This window comes from Phyllostomus discolor, chromosome 4 (assembly GCF_004126475.2).
Source record: "Phyllostomus discolor isolate MPI-MPIP mPhyDis1 chromosome 4, mPhyDis1.pri.v3, whole genome shotgun sequence".
Lineage (NCBI taxonomy): Eukaryota > Metazoa > Chordata > Mammalia > Chiroptera > Phyllostomidae > Phyllostomus > Phyllostomus discolor.
This window is the reverse complement of record NC_040906.2, coordinates 103,051,853-103,072,400: the sequence shown is the minus strand read 5'-3', so window position 1 is coordinate 103,072,400 and position 20,548 is coordinate 103,051,853.

The following is a 20,548-nucleotide window of genomic DNA, read 5'->3' as shown; positions in this document are numbered from 1 at the left end:
TCTGTATCTATCTATATTTATCTATCAAACCTTTTATCACAAAGAAGTGAAGTACACATTCTTTTCAAGTGCACATGTAACATTTTCAAAGATAGACCACATGATAGGACACAAAATAAACATCAAGAAATTCAAGAAAATTGAAATCATATCAAGCATTTTCTCAGCCATAAGGCCTTGAAACTAGAGGTCAACCTCAAAAAAATTTCAAAAATATTCAAACTCATGGAGACTGAATATCATGCTATTAAACAAAGAATGGATTGATAATGAGGTCAAAGAAAAATTCAAAAAGTTTTTGGAAACAACTGAAAATGTACACACTAGTCCAAAATCTATGGGATGCAGTGAAGGCAGTCTTGAGAGGGAAGTTTGTAGCAATACAGGCATATCTAAAAAAGATGCAAACTTTTCAAGTAGGGAAGGTAACCCTACATCTAAAAGAAATGGTGGAACAATAACAAACAAAGCTCAGAGCAAGTAGAAGAAAGGAAATAATCAAGATCAGAGCAGAATTAAATGACATACAGACTAAAAGAAACATTTGATGGATCAACAAATTGAGCAACTGGTTCTTTGGAAAGATAAATACATTGACAAGCCTTTAACAATATTCATGAAGAAAAATACTAGGAGAACCCTAATAAATAAATTCAGAAATGAAAGGAGATTACAACTGAAACCACAGAAATACAAAGTATTGTAAGAAATTACTACAAACAACTATTGCCAAGAAATTTGAAAACTTGGGTGAAATGGACAAATTTCTAGAAACATATTATGTCCCAAAACTGAATGAAGAAGAAGCAGAAAGCCTGAACAGACCTGTAACAGGTAGTGAAAGAGTAATCGAAGAGTAATGATAAAATTTCCAGCACAAAAAGGCCCTTAACCAGTTGGTTTCACAGGAGAATTTTACAAAATATTTAAGGAAGAGCTAACCCCAATCCTTCTCAGACTATTCCAAACAATCCAAGAAGAGGGAAGATGTCCAAATTCTTCTTATGAGGCCAGCATCACCCTTATCCCCAAACCAGAAAAAGACACAAGAATGAAACAAAACTACAGGCTGATATTGCTAATGAACGTGGATGCTAAAATCCTCAGCAAAATATTAGCAAACTGCATCCAGGAATACATTAAGAAGATCTTACATCATGATCTTACATCATGATCATCCAAGGGATGCAAGTATGGTACAAATTTGCAAATCAATAAATGTAATAAATCACATAAACAAAAGGAAAGACAAAAATCACATGATCATATCAATAGATGGAGGAAAAGTACTTGATAAAATACAGCACCCATTTATCATAAAAACACTCAGCCAAGTGGGAGTAGATGAAGCATACTTCAACATAATAAAGGCTATACATGAAAAACCTGCAGCCAACATCATGGTCCATGGGCAAAAAGAAAAAGCTCTCTCACCAATATCAGGAACAAGACAAGGGTGCCTGCTTTCACCACTGTTATTCAACATAGTATTGGAAGTTCTAGCCACAGCAACCAGATAAGAAAATGAAAATTAAAAGATTCAAATTGGAAAAGAGGAAACAAAGTTGTCATTGTTTGCAGATAACATGATAGTGTACATAGAAAACCCTACTGACTCTACCAAAAAACTACTCACCCAAATAAGTGAAGTTGGCAAAGTCAATATTCAGAAATCAAAGACATTTTTGTACACCAACAGTGAAATATCAGAAATAGAAATCAGGGAAAAAATCCCTTTAGCTATAGCAATAAGAAAACTAAGTACCTAGGAATAAACCCAACCAACAGATTGGGTACAGAAAGATCTGTACTCAGAAAACTACACAACACTGAAGAATGATATTAAGGATGCTACGAACAAATGGAAGCATGTACCATGCTCATGGATGGGAAGAATTAACACCATCAAAATGTCCATATTACAGAAAGCAAATTATAGATTCAATGAAATCCCTAATAAAATACCAATGACATATTTCACAGATATAGAACAAACATTTCAAAAATTTATATGGAACCAAACAATCCTGAGTAGCCTCAGCAATTTTGAGAAAGAAGAACAAAGTAGGAGGTATCACAATACCTGATATCAAACTATATGGCCATGGTAAACAAAATGGTCAGGTACTGGCATAAGAAGAGACATTTAGACCAATGGTTCAACAGAATAGAGAGCCCAGAAATAAACCTAACTCTCTATGGTCAATTAGTATTTAACAAAAGGGGTAGAAAAGTAAAATGAAATAAAGATAGCCTCTTCAACTAATGGTGTTAGGTGACCTGCTCAGCTACATGTAAAAAAAAAAAAAGAATCTTGACCACCAACTTACACCATACCCAAAAATAAACAATATGGATAAAAGACTTAGAAATAAGTCATGGCATCATACAAGTCCTAGAGGGGAACACAGGCAGGAAAATCTCAGATATTCCATGCAGTAATATTCTCTCCAATATGTCCCCTAGAGCAAGGGACATAAAGGAAAGAATAAACAAATTGGATCTCATTAAAAAACAAACAAACAAACAAACAAAAACTTCTGCAAGGCTAAAGAAAACACCAGTAAAATGGAAAGGGAACCAACCATATTGGAAAATACATTTGGAAATGATGCCTTGGACAAAGGATCTCCAAAATATATAAAGAACTCACATGAATTTACCATAGGCAGACAAACAACCCAATTAAAAAATGAGCAAAGGACCTGAATAGACACTTTTCCAAGGAGGACACACAGAGGGCCAAGAGACATATGAATAGGAAGCTCAGCATTGGTAGCCATCAGAGGGATGCAAACTAAAACCACAATGAGATACCACTTCACACGGGTCAAAATGACCAACGTAAACAAATTAAAAAACAAGTGTTGGAGAAGTTGTAGAGAAAAGGGGACCCTAGTACACCATTGGTGGGAATGCAGACTGGTACAGCCACTGTGGACAACAGTATGGAATTTCCTCAGGAAACTAAAAATGGGACTGCCTTTTGACCTGGCAATTCCACTGCTTGGATTATACCTAAGAACACTGAAACACCAATTCAAAAAGACCTATGCACCCCAATGTTCATAGCAGCTCAATTTACAATAGCCAAGTGCTGGAAGCAACCTAAGTGCCCATCAGTAAATGAATGGATAAAAACACTTTGGTACATTGTCACACTGGAATACTACACAACAGAAAGAAAGAAGAAACTTTTACCTTTTGTGACAGCATGGATGGAACTGGAGAACCTTTTTGCTAAGTGCAGTAAGCCAGGTGGTGAAAGACAAATACCATATGATCTCACCTATAAGTGGAATCTAATCAATAAAACAAGCATCTTAAGTGCCCATCTGTAAATAAATGGCCAAAATATAACCATGGACATTTAAATAAAGAACAAACTGACAGTAACCAGAGGGATAATGGGAGAAAGAAGGGAAACGTCACCAAGGGACAGGTTTAAAGGATCCATGGATGTATTCAAAGGGAAATGGGATTCAGGTTAGTTTGTGGGGGTGGATGGGGTGGGGAAGAGTGGTGGAGTGAAAATAGAGACAACTGTAATTTGACAAGAATTAAGTAAGTAAGTAAGTAAGTAAATAAATAAATAAATACATGTAAAAAGGAGAGAACTATTTGAATTACTAACATTTAGCCCTGGCTGGTGTGCCTCAGTGGATTGAGTCCTGGCCTGCGAACCAAAGGGTCTCTGGTTCAATTTCCAGTCAGGGCATATACCTGGGTTGTGGGTCAGGTCCACAGTTGGGGTGGTGTGCACGAAGGAAACTACACATTGATGTTTGTTCCCCGTTTTTTTCTCTTTCCTTTTCCTTCTCTCTAAAAAGAAATAAATAAAATCTTTAAAAAATAAATATAAACATGTAAAGGTGTTATAATTTTCAGGATTATGAAGACACACAAGCATGAATTATAAATAATGTAAGTTGTATTTTTCAAAATATTATATGTCCAATATATGATATTTTGTAGAATATATGAGGTGTATCTGGACATTGATGTAAACTACCAGCCAAGGAGAGTGGATTGAAATGTGCATGCATGAACCATGACTACTTCACTCTACTAGTCAGTAGGGGAAGTAGATGCCATTGAGTGAGCAAGTGTACTGTGTGGCCATTGCATTCTAAATGACTGAGTAAATAAAGCAATGAATCTTCATCAAATTTTGCATTTAGCTTGAACATTCCTCTGCAGAAACTATTAGGATGATTCAGAAGGCTGCAGCTATGGGCAACTAGTGGCTGGCAACTTCATCACAACAATCACGCTCGCTCATGCATAACATCTCATGCAGAATTTTTTGGCAAAACCTCAAATCACTTAGGTGACTTAACTCCCCTGCAGCCCAGATTTGGCACCTTGCAACTTCTGGCTTTTCCCAAAACTAAAACCCTCTTTGAAAGGGAAGAGATTTCAGACTGTCAATGAGATTCAGGGAAATATGATGGGGTAGCTGATGGCGATTGGGAGAACTGTGTGAGGTCCCAAGGTGCCTACACTTTAAAGGGGACTGAGGTGTCATTGTCCTATGTACAATGTTTCTTGTATCTTGTATCTTCTTCAATAAATGTCTCTATTTTTCACATTACAAGGCTGGATACCTTCTGGACAGACCTCATATTTTCATTATGTTGTATTTCAGTATAATGATTAGCATCATAAACTTGAACAGAAAATATTCAATATGTAAGTAATAAATTTGAGCACAAATGATAAATTTAAAAGTTTTAGGAAGTAGTAAATACTTTTTAAATTTTTCTATTTTTATTAGAATATGAACTTTCTAGCATAAAAGTATAGGATATTACTATTTTAGAAGGGGAAAAGCCAAGAAATCTTTTCAAAACACAGCAAACATAAACACAATGAAATCCATAAAATCAAAGACAAAAAACAAATACTTGCTAAAGTTCTGAGTTGAACTGGATAAATAGTAAGGATAATTAACAAGATTATCGACAGAAAGTGAAAAAGATCTTTGACAGTTAAAAGTGAATGAGCTAGGACTATTAAAAATAAATGGTTACAAGATGGCAGCAGAGTAGGAGGATATGTTGTTCACCTCCACCCAGAACTAAACTGGAAATAAAACTAAAGAGGGGCACAGTCACCCAAAATAAACCAAAGACTACCTGAAAAAGAGACTTTTAACCAAGGATAGGAAAAACTACCTTGAGACCAGCAGGAAGGGTGGGATTGCTAAAGGAGCAGGCCCCATTCACAAGGGCAGCATGCTGAGATGGCAGCAGTGCTTCCTCTTGAGAGGGGAGACACCAGGACCACAGACTGGGCTCCCAAGCACAGAACACCAACGCCAGGTTTAGCCAACAATGTAGCATCCAATGGTAAAAGGCCATCATTTAGTAGTAAAAGGCTGTGTGGGGTTTTCTCTGCTGGAGAGAGACAGAAACTGCTGGAGACAAAGCCACTATTATTTTAATACTTAAAGAGGCCAAAGCACAGGTTTTGTGTTCACAATGAATCACCCTGGGCTTCAGCAAAGTGAGAGCAGCATGGACTGAAATCAGGAGAGTCTGGATTGGGAGGCACTGAGGGGAGATGTGGGGGACTGGCTGGCTGTGAGGTTTTCTATATCAAGGTATACCTGGATTCTGCAGAAGCATCTTTCTTGAAAGAGTAAGCCCCTCCCATGGAAAAAACAATTACCTTACTCTGTGGGAGACTGCTCACCATAGCCTCTGGAATCCTGCTTACCTCATCTTCTGGAATCCTGGTCATCCCATCCTGCATCTTTTTCTTTCTTTTTTTTCTGTTTGTTTTCTTTGTTTTTTTTTTTTTTCTTCCCACCCGCCCCGGCCCACCCCATCCTGCACCTTAACCCCTATTGAGGAGACAGCAACATATGCAGACTCAGGGCATGTCAAAGACTGGCTTTAAAGTGCAGCCATTCCATACAATTTCCCAGAAACCAGACTGGAGCTCCCCCATCACAGAGAGCCATAGAAACACCATCCCGGTTTCTGGCAGAACGACAATCTAGGCTCTGGAGATCTGACCCATTAGCCTACTAGGGGCCTCACCCTGAGGAGTACAGGGAGATAATCCTTGACTTACTCAGACGAGTGGCTCAGGAGTAGCAGAACACACCCACCATCTGCCCTGAAGACAGAAAGCCACCTCCCATGGGATATTTAGGAGTCCCATCCCCTCAATTCCACCAGAAGCTGTCTCAAAAATAGTCAGGTCTGTAACTAGTCTAAGACTGACAACAAGCCATCAAGTAGAGACAGGAGGAGGTGACTTGGAAAGTTTGCTGACACACCCCTGGACCCAATGCTAATAAAAGCCAACTTTGCAGAGCAGCTTGGCCCACCCTGGGTGCAGCCAAGCCCAGGGAAATCAGCCCAAAACTGGGTCATGTGTAGCTTTGAACAGACTGCCAGGGTTAGATGTGGATAGACCCTGACATTGACTTACACCAGCTTCAGACATCACAGCTGTATCCAAAAGAAGAATCCAGCAGGCCAGCATTAAACTCTGCTGAGATGAAGTCCACTTTGCTCTTTTTCATTATTCTTATTATTTTTTCTTTTTTTCACAGCCTTATTATTGTTTTTCATTTTTTATTTATGTTCTATTTTTGTTGCTTTATTTTTTCTTTCACATCTCTTCTTTTACTCTTACCTTTGATTACCCCATTGTTCCCTTATTTCCATTTCTTAATTTTGTTATTCTCTTTCATTGTCCCTTTTCCCCATTCTTTCTATACATCACTCATATTAGTTCTCTTCTCTTTCCTCCTCTCATAATCAGTTTTCTTGCTGTTAGAAATGCACAAGAAATAGAGGCTAGAGAAACCAGATGATCTGATCCAAGTGCCTTTATTTGATGCTGTGTTTGCAGGTGGGCTGAGTCAGTATTGACTGCAGCCCCAAGGGGAGGCAGGAATGGGGTTCTTAAAAGAAAAAGCTCAGGGAAATGGGAGGGGTTAGTCTCTTGTTCTTCCAGGCAAGTGCCTCAGGGCTCCAGGATGTCAGCCAGGACAATGGGTTAGGTAAAGGGCAAGACTGTTCCAATGTATAAGAGGGTCAGTCTTACCACCAGCCATTGTGGCTGGCACAAGATGTCTACTGTGGGAGGTGGGAGAGAGCTTTGATTAAGCTGTCAATTGAGTTGGGATAACTGAGTCATGAGCAGTCCAGAGGATTGGAAAACTGGTCTGACTGGGTCATGAGCAGGCTGGTGGTCTGGTAAACTCGTCTGACCCTTTCACTTTCCTTTGGTCTTCTCTTGTTCTTCTTTTTTCTTTTTTTCCCTTTCTCTACTAATCCATTTCAACCTCAACTTTTATTTTCTTTGCTCTTTTGTCATTGATATTGCTGTTATTGTTGGGAAGGGAGGTTTGACTGTTTTGGTTTTGATATTTATGTTGTTTTGCTTTGTTCTGTCAGCACCTGTACAACAGCATACAAGATGTGGTAGAGGTTGAACCTCTTAGTCAGCCAGCAGGAGGGGAGACAGCACCGATGAATACAAAAATAAGGGCCCAAATACAACAGAAGAGACCATATAATGCACACAAAGGACATTCCTAGAGTATCCATCTTAGCAGATCAGGGAGACTACACCACTGGATTGCATAGGATCCTAAAACATAAGGTCACCCCACAAGACAGAGGGTATTAGCAGATATATCTAATAAATAGAGATGAACAAAAAGAGACAGCTAAAATGGGGAGACAAAGAAACTACCTCCAGACAAAACAAAGAAGGAATCAGGAATCCCCAGAAAAAGAGCTCAATGAAACTGAGGTAAGCAAATGATCAGACATAGAGTTCAAAGTGATGGTTATGAGGATGCTCAAGGAATTTAATGGGAACTACATCAGCAAGGAAAAGGACTATAAACAAAAACCAATTGTAAATAAAGAATGCAATATCTGAAATGAAGAATATACTAGAAGGAATTAAAAGCAGTTAGATGAACAAGATCAAATCAGCAAGTTGGAAGATGAGGTAGAAAACACAGTCAGAGCAACAAAGTGAAAAAAGACTTGAATGAGAATAGTTTAGGGGACCTTTGGGACAACATGAAAAATAACAATATTTACATCATAGGAATATCAAAAGGAGAAAAAAGGGAGAAAAGGATAGAAAACCTGTTTGAAGAAATAATAGCAGAAAACTTCCTGACTTAGTGAAGGAAAAAGTCACACAAGTTCAGGAAGCACAAGCAAGATGAAACCAAAAAGACCCACACCAAGAGCTATCACAATTAAAATGGCAAAGTTTAAACACAAAGAAAGACTCTTACAGGCAGCAAGAGAGAAATTGTTAGTTATCTATAAGTGAGCTTCAATAAGGCTGTCAGCTGATGTCTCAACAGAAACAAATCAGGCCAGAAGAGATTGACATAAGTATTCCATGTAATGAAAAGCAAGGAACTTCAACCAAGATTACATATCCAGCAAGGCTCTTATTTAAAATGGAAAACAAAATAAAGAGCTTCCCAGACCAAAAAAAAAAAAAATGCTAAAGGAGTACATTTTCACCAAACTAGCAATACAAGAGATGCTAAAGGGACTGCTTTAAGAAAAATAAAAAAAATAGAGAGACAGAAGAACACAGGTACAACAAAAAAATGGCAATGACTAAGTATCTATCAATAAAAACCTTAAATGTAAATAGATTAAGTGCTCCAATCAAAAAACATAAGGTAGCTGAATGGTTAAGATAACACAATCCATATATACTCTCTCTACAGGTGACCCATCTCAGAAAAAAAGACTTATAGGCTGAAAGTGAAAGCATTGAAAAAAATATTCCATGCAATTACAGATGAAAAAAATTGTGGTTGGAATACTTCTATTTGACCAAATAGACTTCAAAACAAAGACCATAAAAAGGAACAAAGCAGGGCATTACATAATACTAAAGGGATCAGTCCAACAGGAGGATATAAACCTTGTAAACATAGATGCACCCAAGATAGGAACAACTAAATATATTTAAAAAATTGGAGGAATTTAAGGAAGAGAGTGACAGCAGAACAGTCATTGTAGGGGATTTAAACACCCCAGTCTCAACAATGGACAAATCTCCCAGACAAAAAAAAAATCAACAAGGATATAGCAACATTAAATGACAAACTATCAAATGGATTTAAACGATATTTACAAAACATTTCATCCCAATGAAGCAGAATGTACATTCTTTTCAAGACATTCTCAAAGGTAGACCTCATGGCAGGACACAAAATAAGTCTTAACCAATTCAAGAAAATTAAAGTCATATGAAACATCTTTTTGGATCACAATGGCTTGATACTAGAAATCAGACACAAGAAAAAAACTGAAAAACATTCAAATACATAGAGGCTAAATAACATGTTATTAAATAATGAGTGGGTTAACAATGAGATCAAGGAAGAGATCTAAAAGTACTTGGAAGCAAATGAAAATGAACATACAACAATCCAACACCTATAAGACACAGTGAAGACAGTTCTGAGAGGGAAGTTCATAGCAATACAGACCTACCAAAATAAGATAGACAGATCTCAAATAAACAACATGGCCCTACACCTGAAACAAGTAGAAATACAACAGCAAATGCCCAGAATGAGTAGCAGGGAAATAATAAAGATCAGAGCAGAAATAAATGACTGGAGACAAAAAAAAAACAACCAAAAGAAAACCAAACAAAACAACCAATTCGAAAGATCATTGAGTCCAGGAAATTGTATCTTGAAAAGATAAACAAAACTGACAAACCTTCAACCTGACTCATTAAGAAAAGGGAATACTACACAGCAGAAAGAAAGAAGGAGCTCCTGCCCTTTGCAAGGGCATGGATGGAACTGGAGAGAATCATGCTAAGTGAAATAAGCCAGGTGGTGAGGGACAAATACCATATGATCTCACCTTTAAGTGGAACCTAGTCAACAAAACAAACAAGCCAGCAAAATATAACCAGAGACATTGAAATCAAGAACAATCTGACAGTAAACAGAAGGGAGGTGGGAGGAGATAATGCGGGGGCGGGGGGAGGGGAGAGGAGGAGCGTTTTCAAGGACAGCTACAAAGGACACATGGACAAAACCAAGGTGGGGTGGCATCAGGGGAGGGAGATGGAAATGGCTGGGGTGTAGGCGAGTGGTGGGGGAAATACAGACAAATGTACTTGAACAACAATAAAATAATTTTTAAAAAAGAGGACACAAATAAATGAAAAGAGCAGAAGTAACAACTGAAACTGCAGAAGCACATAGGATTGTAAAAAATTACTATGAATAACTGTATGCCAAGAAATTGGAAAACCTGGGTGAAATGAATCCATTTCTAGAAATGTACAATCTTCCAAAACTAAATCAGCAAGAAGATAAACCTGACTAGCCTTGAAACACTAATAAAAACACTCCTAGCAAACAAAAGTCCTGAATTAGATGGCTACACAGGTGAGCTTCACCAATCATTCAAATGAGAACTAACAACTATCTCTCTCAAACTATTCCAAAAAATTCAAGAAGAGAAAAGACTGCCAATCTCTCTTTATGAGGCCAGTATTATCCTTATTTCAAAACCAGGTAAAGACACAAAAAAAGAAAGAAAATAACAGGCCGATATCTTGGATAAACATAGGTGCTAAAACCTTCAACAAAATATTGGTAAAATGGATACAGAATTACATTAAAATATCATACACCATGATCAAGTGGAATTTATTCCAGGGATGTAGGATGGTACAATATTCTCATCAATAAATGTGATATATCATGTAAACAAAATGAAAGATAAAATCACATAATAATATTAATAGATGCAGAAAAATAATTTGATAAAATCCAGCACCATTTATTATAAAAACACTAGGCAAGGTGGAAATAGAGGAAATATAACCCAACATAATAAAAGTCTTACATGAAAAACCTACTTCCAACATCATACTCAAAGGACAAAAACTAAAAGCATTTCCTTTAAGATCAAGAACAAGACAGGGGTGTCCTCTTACACTTCTCTTATTCAGCATAATACTAGAAGTCCTAACCACAGAGATCAGACAAGTAGAAGAAATAAAAGACATCCAAATTGGAAAGGAAGAAGTAAAACTGTCATTATCCACAGATGACATGATATTGTATATAGAAAACCCTGTAGACTCCATTAGAAACGTACTTGATCTAGTAAGTGAATTTGGCAAAGTAGTGGCATACAAAGTCAATATTCAGAAATTGATGGCATTTTTATACACCAATAATGAACTATCAGAAAGAGAAACTGAGAAAACAATCCTATTTACTATTGCAACAACAACAAAAAAACACAAATAAATAAATTACCTAGGAATAAATCAAACTGTGAAGGAAAAAGACCTGTACTTGGGAAACTATAGGACACTGAAGAAAAAAGCTGAAGAAGACACACGTAAGTGGAAGAATATACTGTATCCACTGATTGGAAAAATTAGCATCATTAAAATATCTATACTACCCAAAGCAATGTATACATTCAATGCAATTCCTATTAAAATGCCAATGGCATACTTCACAGATCTAGAACAAATATTCCAAAAATTTATATGGAACCAAAGAAGACCCCAAATAACTTCAGTAATCTTGAGAAGAAATAGTGTTGGAGGGACCACCATACCTGATATCAAACTATACTATAAGACCATAGTAATAAAGCAATCTGGTACTGGCATAAGAACAGACACATAAATCAATTGAACAGAATAGGGAGCCCAGAAATAAACCCATGTCTTCATGATCAATTAATATTTGACAAGGGAAACCCTGGCTGGCATAGCTCAGTGGATTGAGCACAGGCTGCAAACCCAAGGGTCGCTGGTTCGATTCCTAGTCAGGGCACATTCCTGGGTTGCAGGTCAGGTCCCCAGTGGGGGCCACATGAGAGGCAACCATACACTGATGTTTTTCTCTCTCTCTTTCTCCCTTCCTTCCCCTCTCTAAAAATAAATAAATAAATAAATAAATAAATAAAATCTTTAAAAAATATTTGACAGAGGAGGCTAGAGCATACAATTGAGTAAAGATAGTCTCTTCAATAAATGGTGTTGGGAAAATGGAACTGGTACATGCCAAACAAAGAACCTAGATTTCCATCTTATACCATACACAATAGTAAACTCAAAATGGATAAAGGACCTAAATACAAGTTTTGATACCATAAAAATTTTAGAGTAAAACTTAGTCAAATTTCAGATATCTCATGTAGCAGTATTTTTGCTGATGTATCTCCTAGGGCAACGGGAATAAAGGAAAAATAAACAAATGAATTAGATCAAATTAAAAAGCTTCTGCTCAGCTAAAGAAACCATCATCAAAATGAAAAGGGAACCAACCATACAGTGGAACATATTTCCAATGATACATTGGACAAGGGGTGCAGAGCAGAGGGGAAAAAAGGGGAGGAAAAAATGGAACAATTGTAAGAGCATAATCAATAAAATATACTTAAAATAAAAAAAATTAAAAATGATTGAGCTAGGACTATGTTTTTCATTAAGGATAAATCTCAAAGCCATAATGTTGAGTACAAATTTCATAATAACCCCTGTAAAGTATTCTTTTTTTAAAATTTATTTGTTGAATTTTTAGAAAGAGGGAAACATCAATCTGTGTTCCACATATTTGTGCATTCTTTATAGAACTGCAACCTCAGTGTATCAGAACAATGCCTTATACAACTGAGCTACCTGTCCAGGGCTCCTATGAAATATTTCTGCCAAAAATATTGAAACTAAATCAAATCAAGCCCTTCAAATCTAAAAGTTTTATCGAGTGAAACTATTTATATAAAACTTGTAAGATATAAATTATGCTGTATAATATTTGTGGCTACTCACATATGTACTCAAAGTATATAAACATGCATGGAAATAATAATACCAATATTAACATCATAGTTAACCTGTGTAGGAAGGGTAGAGGAACTGAGGAAGTGTAGACAAGGGGACTTAATTGTATGTATAAAATTTATGTCTTAAGCTAGATGTTGACTGTTTCTGATGTTACTCCTTTATATGCCTGAAACAGTTGCTATTTGTTTCAAAAGCCTCAGATGATGAAGTTGGTAATCTGAAGAGATGGCAGAGGGGCCATACAATTACTTAATACCAATCAGGCTTCAATTTCTTCTTCAAGGATCATGACCTTCAATTGGGAGTGGTAGGACATTAATATGAGGGAATTAAATTTAAGGACACACAAGGAAATAGTGAAAGAATAACTACTTGCCTTAAATGAATTCAAGTCTTCATACCCAGATAAAATTGCTTGAAAGATCCTGAATATCAGGAAGATTGGCTACAGGACCTTTGAAGTCCACTTTTAAGGAGTGTGACTGATGCCCCAAACTAGCAAATATCCAAAGTTTCAAATGTAAAAAAAAAGTGAACACGGAATTAGCAGGTTGAAAAGCTTAAATGGGCCACTGGCAAAATTCCAGAATTAATTATTTTAAGTGATCATTTATGAACAATTGGGGTTAATAAAAAATAGGATAAACAAATGGTATCTCAATTGGACTAGATTATTAAAGTGGTACATTAAGGGTCTGCTGTGGAAAGAAAGTATTTTCATATCAGCAAATATTACAACAAAGACTCTTATAAATATACCTTGTGAATATGTGTATTGGATAATAGTATTGTTAAGTAGATTGATATCATGAAGAATGACTATACCCACTCAGCCTGGAGGGTAGGTGACCATGCAGCATCTTTACTGTAGCCCCTTGCTCAATGCCTTTGCACTGTATTCACTGAGCTCAATGACAGAATTGGGGACTTAGTATACTCAGGGATCAGTCTAATCAAATTTCCTTTAGAGGGGGATAAATTTTTATTGAGTTGGAGGATTGAAGGAATATTTTGTATAGTGATAATTATTTACAATATATTCTATTTTTATTCTCACAGTGAACTTATAAGTGAAGGATTTATTGTCAGTATTTTACAGATGCAGTAACTGAGATGCAAAGGTGTCAACTTACTTGCCCAAAATATCAAATATTGAGTGGCAGAGCCAGGAATCAGGTCATCTAAGTGTAACATTAGTGCACGTTCCATAACACCACTTTATAACTAATGTGCCAAGTGCTTTTTAACCTCTTTTGTCTTTGAATACATGGAAGCCCTGATTGGGCTGGAGAGACTGTGTTTATATTCAAAATGGCCCTGGTATGAGATCCAAGTCCAAGACTATGGAGTCATTAGTTTCTCTTCTAATTTTATCCTTTGTTTTGTAGTTTTAGGCAAATTTTTAATTTCTTGGGCTTCAGTTTTTTCAGAGGCAAAATGAAGAAATTGTTCCTGATGATCATTATGATGTCTTCCAGACTTGCAATTCTGTTATTCTAATCATGAAAATTTGTGCCAGGTGATGTGTTAAATTGATTTCAATACATTATCTCATTTAATCCTCATAGCAACACTGAAAATTAAGTGAATGCCAATTCAAAGATGGGGAAACTGGCACATGAGGTATACCTTGTTTAGGATCTCATGCACACAGGTGCTAAGTGGTTTAGCCTAGATTAAATCTCACAATTAAATTTGATTTCATTTTGAAAAGTTTAAAAGAGATTAACCAAGAGCATTCACAAAGATATGCAATCATTCTCCCCATTGAAAGGAGTGAAAACTCCTTGGAAAAATGGCTGATTGGAAATGAAATGGAGAAATGGATCCGTTAATATAGAAAATGAGCCTGAAACATCTTGTCTTGAATGAAAGCAAAAAAGGTATCAAAGACTCTTAGAGTTAGAAAGGGACACAAGAGACAAAATGAAAGTACTCATTGTGGCCAAAGATGGGGTCATGTTAACATCAAATAAAATAACTAATTTTTAATGACTCCTTGAATGTTTCATTTAAAATCCATGAATTCATGATGATGATCAAAAGGAAAAAACAAAAAAATATTAGTTACTAACTGCTGCATAACAAATTACTCCAAAATTTAGAACTAAAAACATAATCAGGCAAAACCCAGAAGTGGGTTTTCTTTCTTTTTCTGAAGAAAGAAAAGTTAAGAGTTATTATAGTAAAGTGAAGTTTTATGAATTGTCACTCCTGTATTCTTAGTCCTAGGACTAGTTTGGTCCAGGACAGTTATTAGTCAGATGTCAGGTGGTCTGGATAATGGAAGCCAGGTGGCCTGGAGAATAGGCATCAAGAGGTCTGGTCACACCTTGAGTCCTTTGGGGGTAGTCAGAGGATTGTCTATACATAAATAACTGTCCAGGCACTGACATAGAACTAGATAGTCCAAAAGCTTAAGTTCCCAGACTAGTTAAGACAAGAAAAAGATTTCCTTATGCCTCAGCCTTCCCAATGTTAATAATGTACCAGCTTGGTTAAAGTGACTCCATTTTGTATTTTCCCTTTCTTTACTGTTTTTAAAATATATTTTATTGATTATGCTATTACAGTTGTCCCATTTCCCCCTTCACTTCCCTCCACCCTGTACACCCTCTCCCACCCACATCCCTCCCTTTAGTCATGTCCATGTGTCATACTTACAAGTTCTTTGGCTTCTACATTTCCCATACTATTCTTACCCTCCCCCTATCTATTTTCAACCTACAAGCTATGCTACTTATTCTCTGTACCTTTTCCCCCTCTCTCCTCTTCCCACTCCCCTGTTGCTAACCCTCCAGGTGATCTCTATTTCTGTGGTTCTGTTCCCGTTCTAGTTGTTTGCTTAGTTTCTTTTGGTTTTACTTTAGGTGTGGTTGTTAATGATTGTGAGTTTGCTGTCCTTTTACTATACATGTTTTTTCTTTATCTTCTTTTCTTAGATAAGTCCCTTTAACATTTCATAAAATAAGGGCTTGGTGATGATGAACTCCTTTAACTTGACATTATCTGAGAAGCACTTTATCTGCCCTTCCATTCTAAATGAAAGCTTTGCTGGATAGAGTAATCTGGGATATAGGTCCTTGTCTTTCATGACTTGGAATACTTCTTTCCAGCCCCTTCTTGCCTGTAAGGTCTCTTTGGAGAAATCAGCTGACAGTCTGATGGGAGCTCCTTTGTAGGTGACTGTCCCCTTATCTCTTGCTGCTTCTAGGATTCCCTCCTTCATTTTTACCTTGGCTAATGTAATTATGATGTGCCTTGGTGTGTTTCTTCTTGGGTCCAACTTCTTTGGGACTCTCTGAGCTGCCTGGATTTCCTGGAAGTCTATTTCCTTTGCCAGAATGGGGAAGTTCTCCTTTATTATTTGTCCAAATATGTGTTCAATCTGTTGCTTTTCCTCTTCCCCTTCTGGTACCCCTATAATTCAGATGTTGGAACGTTTAAAGATGTCCTGGAGGTTCCTAAGCTTCTTCTTGTTTTTTTTTGTTTTTAATTCTTATTTCTCCATTCTTTCCTGTTTGGTTGTTTTTTTCTTCCTTCTGGTCCACTCTATTGTTTTGAGTCCCAGTTTCCTTTCCATCACTATTGGTTCTCTGTGCATTTTCCTTCATTTCTTTTATGGTAACCTGCATTTTTCATCTAATTTGCATCCCAAATCAGCCAATTCTGTGAGCTTCCTGATCACCAGTGTTTTGAACAATGCATCTGATAGATTTGCTATCTCTCGGTCCCTTAAAATGATGAGCCCTGGGGCATTGATCTGTTTTTCTGTTTGAGACATCTCTCTCTCTCTCTTTCTCTCTCTCTGGCTCTCTCTGTCTCTCTGTCTGTCTCTCTCTCTCATTTTTGGTCTGGTCACTCCTGATACGGTGAGGGGCGGAGTCTTATGTGTTCACCAGGGCTGGGCACCCCAGTTGCTAGGTTGTGACGTTGTATGTGGGGGCGGGAGGGAACAATGGCGGTAGCTCCGTTCTCTGTGGGACCTCACTCCCTTCTCCTGGGTTGCGCACTCTGCCCTGCTCCACAATCACCACCTCACTGGGTCTGCCAGCTACCACCTGGGTACTCAGGGTCCACCTGCTGCATACTTGCACACCCCATATGCCTTACTCGCCCCTGGGTACCTTATGCGCCCAACTCTCTCTACTCTCCTCGCTGTGACCCGCGCCTCTCGGCACCTCCTACCAGTCTGGATGAATAGGTCTACTTCAACTTCTTGGCTGTCTGACTTCCATTCAGGTAAATTTTCTGTTAGTTCTAGGTGTTATTCTGCCTCTAAATTGTTGTTGTTCTAATCTTGGTTATGCATGGAGGTACGGTGTGCCCACCTATGCCTCCATCTTGCTGGAAGTCTCCCCTTTCTTTACTCTTTACATCTGAATCAAACATTAAATATTGATGATCTCACAGAGTTTCTGCAGCTCAGGAATCTGAGAGCAACTTAGCTGTTGATCCTGGTTTGATCAAAAGGTTTCAGCCAGGACATTGACCTAGGCTGCAGTCATCTGAAAGCTTGACTGAAAGCTAGATCCACTTCTAAATTCACTCATGTGGCCTTTGGAAGGAGGCTTTTCAGTTCCTTACCATATGGGACACTCTTCATAACATGGCAGCTGGCTTCCCCCAGAGTGTGATCTGAGAGTGAGGGAGAGAAAAAGAAAACAAAGATAGAAGCTACAGTTTGTTTTATAACCTAATATTAGAACCCAATATTAGAAGTAACATAACATCACTTCTGCCATATTCTATCAGTCACATAAACCAAGCCTGGTATAATATGGGAGGGAGCTGCACAGGTTATGACACTGGAAGTCAGTGCTAAATGCCATTTTGAAGGATGGCGAACATATCATTGGTCATAGTGCCTAAGACACAACTACTTACTCTGAATATTGGCAATTAAATTGAAATGTAAACATTTATTGTCTTTTCTGCATGGACTACATTTCTGGATAATTAAATATCCCTAAATAGATAGGTTGATAAGAGAAAATCCTTTTTTACAAAGGGATTCCAGCTCATAAATGTGAAAAAATTATTGAATTGGGGAAAATCACAGTTTTGCAACCCCTAGTGGAATGGTCAATTCAAGCAAAAAAAAAAATAATCAATGAAACCACCAAAAGTAAGGTTTATGGGGAACTTTACATGGAGGGATTTAACTCTCAAGTGCCAAACCTGTAGATTAATTTTAGCATCACGAAGAGTCGAACAATCAGACATTATATGCCTCCTGGTATAAAGCAAAAAGAAGCACATCAGTATACCTAAGAAGAATTCTTACACATGAAGATAAACCAAACTCTAATTAGAATTTTAGAGGTAACATCCAGATAGCAGGAAATACAAGGCAGATAGACAAATTAAATAAGGACACAAATAGACAAAGACAACATAGGGAACATTCAGGACAAATGGCCCAATTTGTTTGATGCAGGGGGGAGGAACATGGAAGGGGGAATTAGTCTATGTCTACATAAAAAGAAAACTAAGAGCAAATAAAGAATGCTGATGTTAGATCTGAATTCAAAAAAAGATATTTTATATACCTGAGTCCATTTGAGTATGGACTCAGTTTTAGATGTTAACCAGGAGTTATTTTCATTTTTTTACGTGGGATGATGGTATTGTGGTTGCGTTAGAAAAATTCCATACTTTTTAAGAGATGTGAAGACCATAAAATTAAAATAACTATTGGATTTGCTTTAAAGTATTTCAACAAGAAAAATGGAGAGGTTAATGAAACAGGTGTGGCAAACTCTTACTTGTTAAATCCTAGTGATGAGTGTATGAAAGCTCATTATACTGTTATCACAACTTTTGTGTAGAAAGTTGAATTTCTACATAAAATTTTTCATAATAAATTTTTAATTTAAAAAGATTTAATTATTTGTGTTCTTAGTATTTTGAAGTAGCTTATTCATATATTCACGTAACCAGTGTCTGTCCATTCTAGTGCAGACATCCCTCCATGACGGTGACGGGCCAATATAGTAATGCCTCAACCACCAGGACGGTGGCAAAGCTCACCAGCTGGCTCCAGTTCCTGGAAGGCTGAAGTGGGAGGAGGCCGTGGCGCGTTTCCAGGCAACTGCGGGACCAGCGAATTGGGTGGTCCCTAGAAAGTTACCAGAAATGAGTATTAGTTACCAGAAATGCAGGACTAGGAAGAGGAGTGGGGTTTTGTGTTTTTATTTCTTGGGAAGACTGTCCGCGGAAAAGTCTGTACCAGGAGCCCGCAGGAGGTGGGTCCGTGGGGTTCCTCCTCAGCCGGGGTACCTATCTTCCCTCCTGACACCCTCTGCTCTTCTTGCTCGCAGCGGTCCCTTATGCCTATTTTCTTATTTAGTCTTCTCTTCCGCATCCATGCCTGCGTGCATCCGTCCAGTTCCTGATTGAACCCACTAGTGCAGGCAGTTTCACACATTGGGAATACAGCAGTGAATACGATAGACAAAACCTCTGCCCTCAAGAACCTAGGAGCCACCACTGTAGTGAGGAAGAGATCAATAATCGACAATAGACGTAGTATATAAGTACCATATGCGTTGGAGAGAATGGTAAAGGCCATTGGCGTGTGGGGAAGGGGAATAGAGAAACTGCCGTGCAACGGGATTGGAAGGGGTGGGTAGGTTGCAATTTTAAATGCAGCAGCTACAGTAGGTCTCCTTGGGAAGATAACATACAAGCAAACACTTGAAGGAGACAAGATTGTCTGCCTTGAGGGTAGCTTGAGGTATGTGGAGGGAATAGCCAGTGCAAATGCTCTAAGACTGAAGAGAAAGAAGGCCTGTGGGTGAAGAGGATTCGATGAGGGAAGATAGTAGGCACATCTTATAGACATATATGCCACTTCAAGGACTTCAGCTTTTATTGTGAACCAGCAGGACAGACAGAAGTAATGAGAACATTCTATAGGGCCTTTATACCACTGTTTGAGTAAGATGGAGCCTTTGGGGGTTTTAAGCAGAGAGGTGAAATGACCCAAATTAATCTTTAAATGGACTGCTCTGTTATATTGAAAGGAGAGAGGTAGAAGGCAAAGAGAGAAGCAGACTAGTTACAAGGCTACTGTAGTGATGCAATGGAACGGGGTGGGTGGGGGACAGGGATAAAGGTGGTTTGGACCAGGGTGGTAGCATTGGCCTTTCTGTGCTAAATTGGCCTTCCTTCCTAAATTTGTCTTCCTGTGCTCCCTACTCTCCTATAGATACTTCACATTCTCAGTGATTCTCCTTTTTGCTATGGTCAGTTTTCTTTTATTCCTTCATTGAATATGTAGGAAAACAAGGTGTGAGATCACAGGTAGCTAAATGCTGTTGATGAAACCCAAATCCAGGGCAGTGTTTGGCATATCAAGCCAAAAAGCAGCCACCCTATGGGTCCCCAGGGAGGCCCACTGACTTATGTCCTCCAAAGGAGGCTGACATTCACCAGAGACACTTCAATGTTTTGTTGTTGTTGTTGTTTGTTGTTGTTGTTTTTGCCTAGGCAAAACCAGAATTGACTTTGGGAGCCGGATCTAACCAGCAGGGAAGAACTGGAACACTGGTGAAAAACTGTAAAAGAAAGCTGGATAAAACATGCAGCAGGTTAGAAGGAGAGTGTCTGCAATGTATTACACCAAGGGAAGGAGAAGTGAATCCAGGAAAGGAGAAAGGCAGTGGGAGTGGCACTGGGCCTAAATGGACTTTGC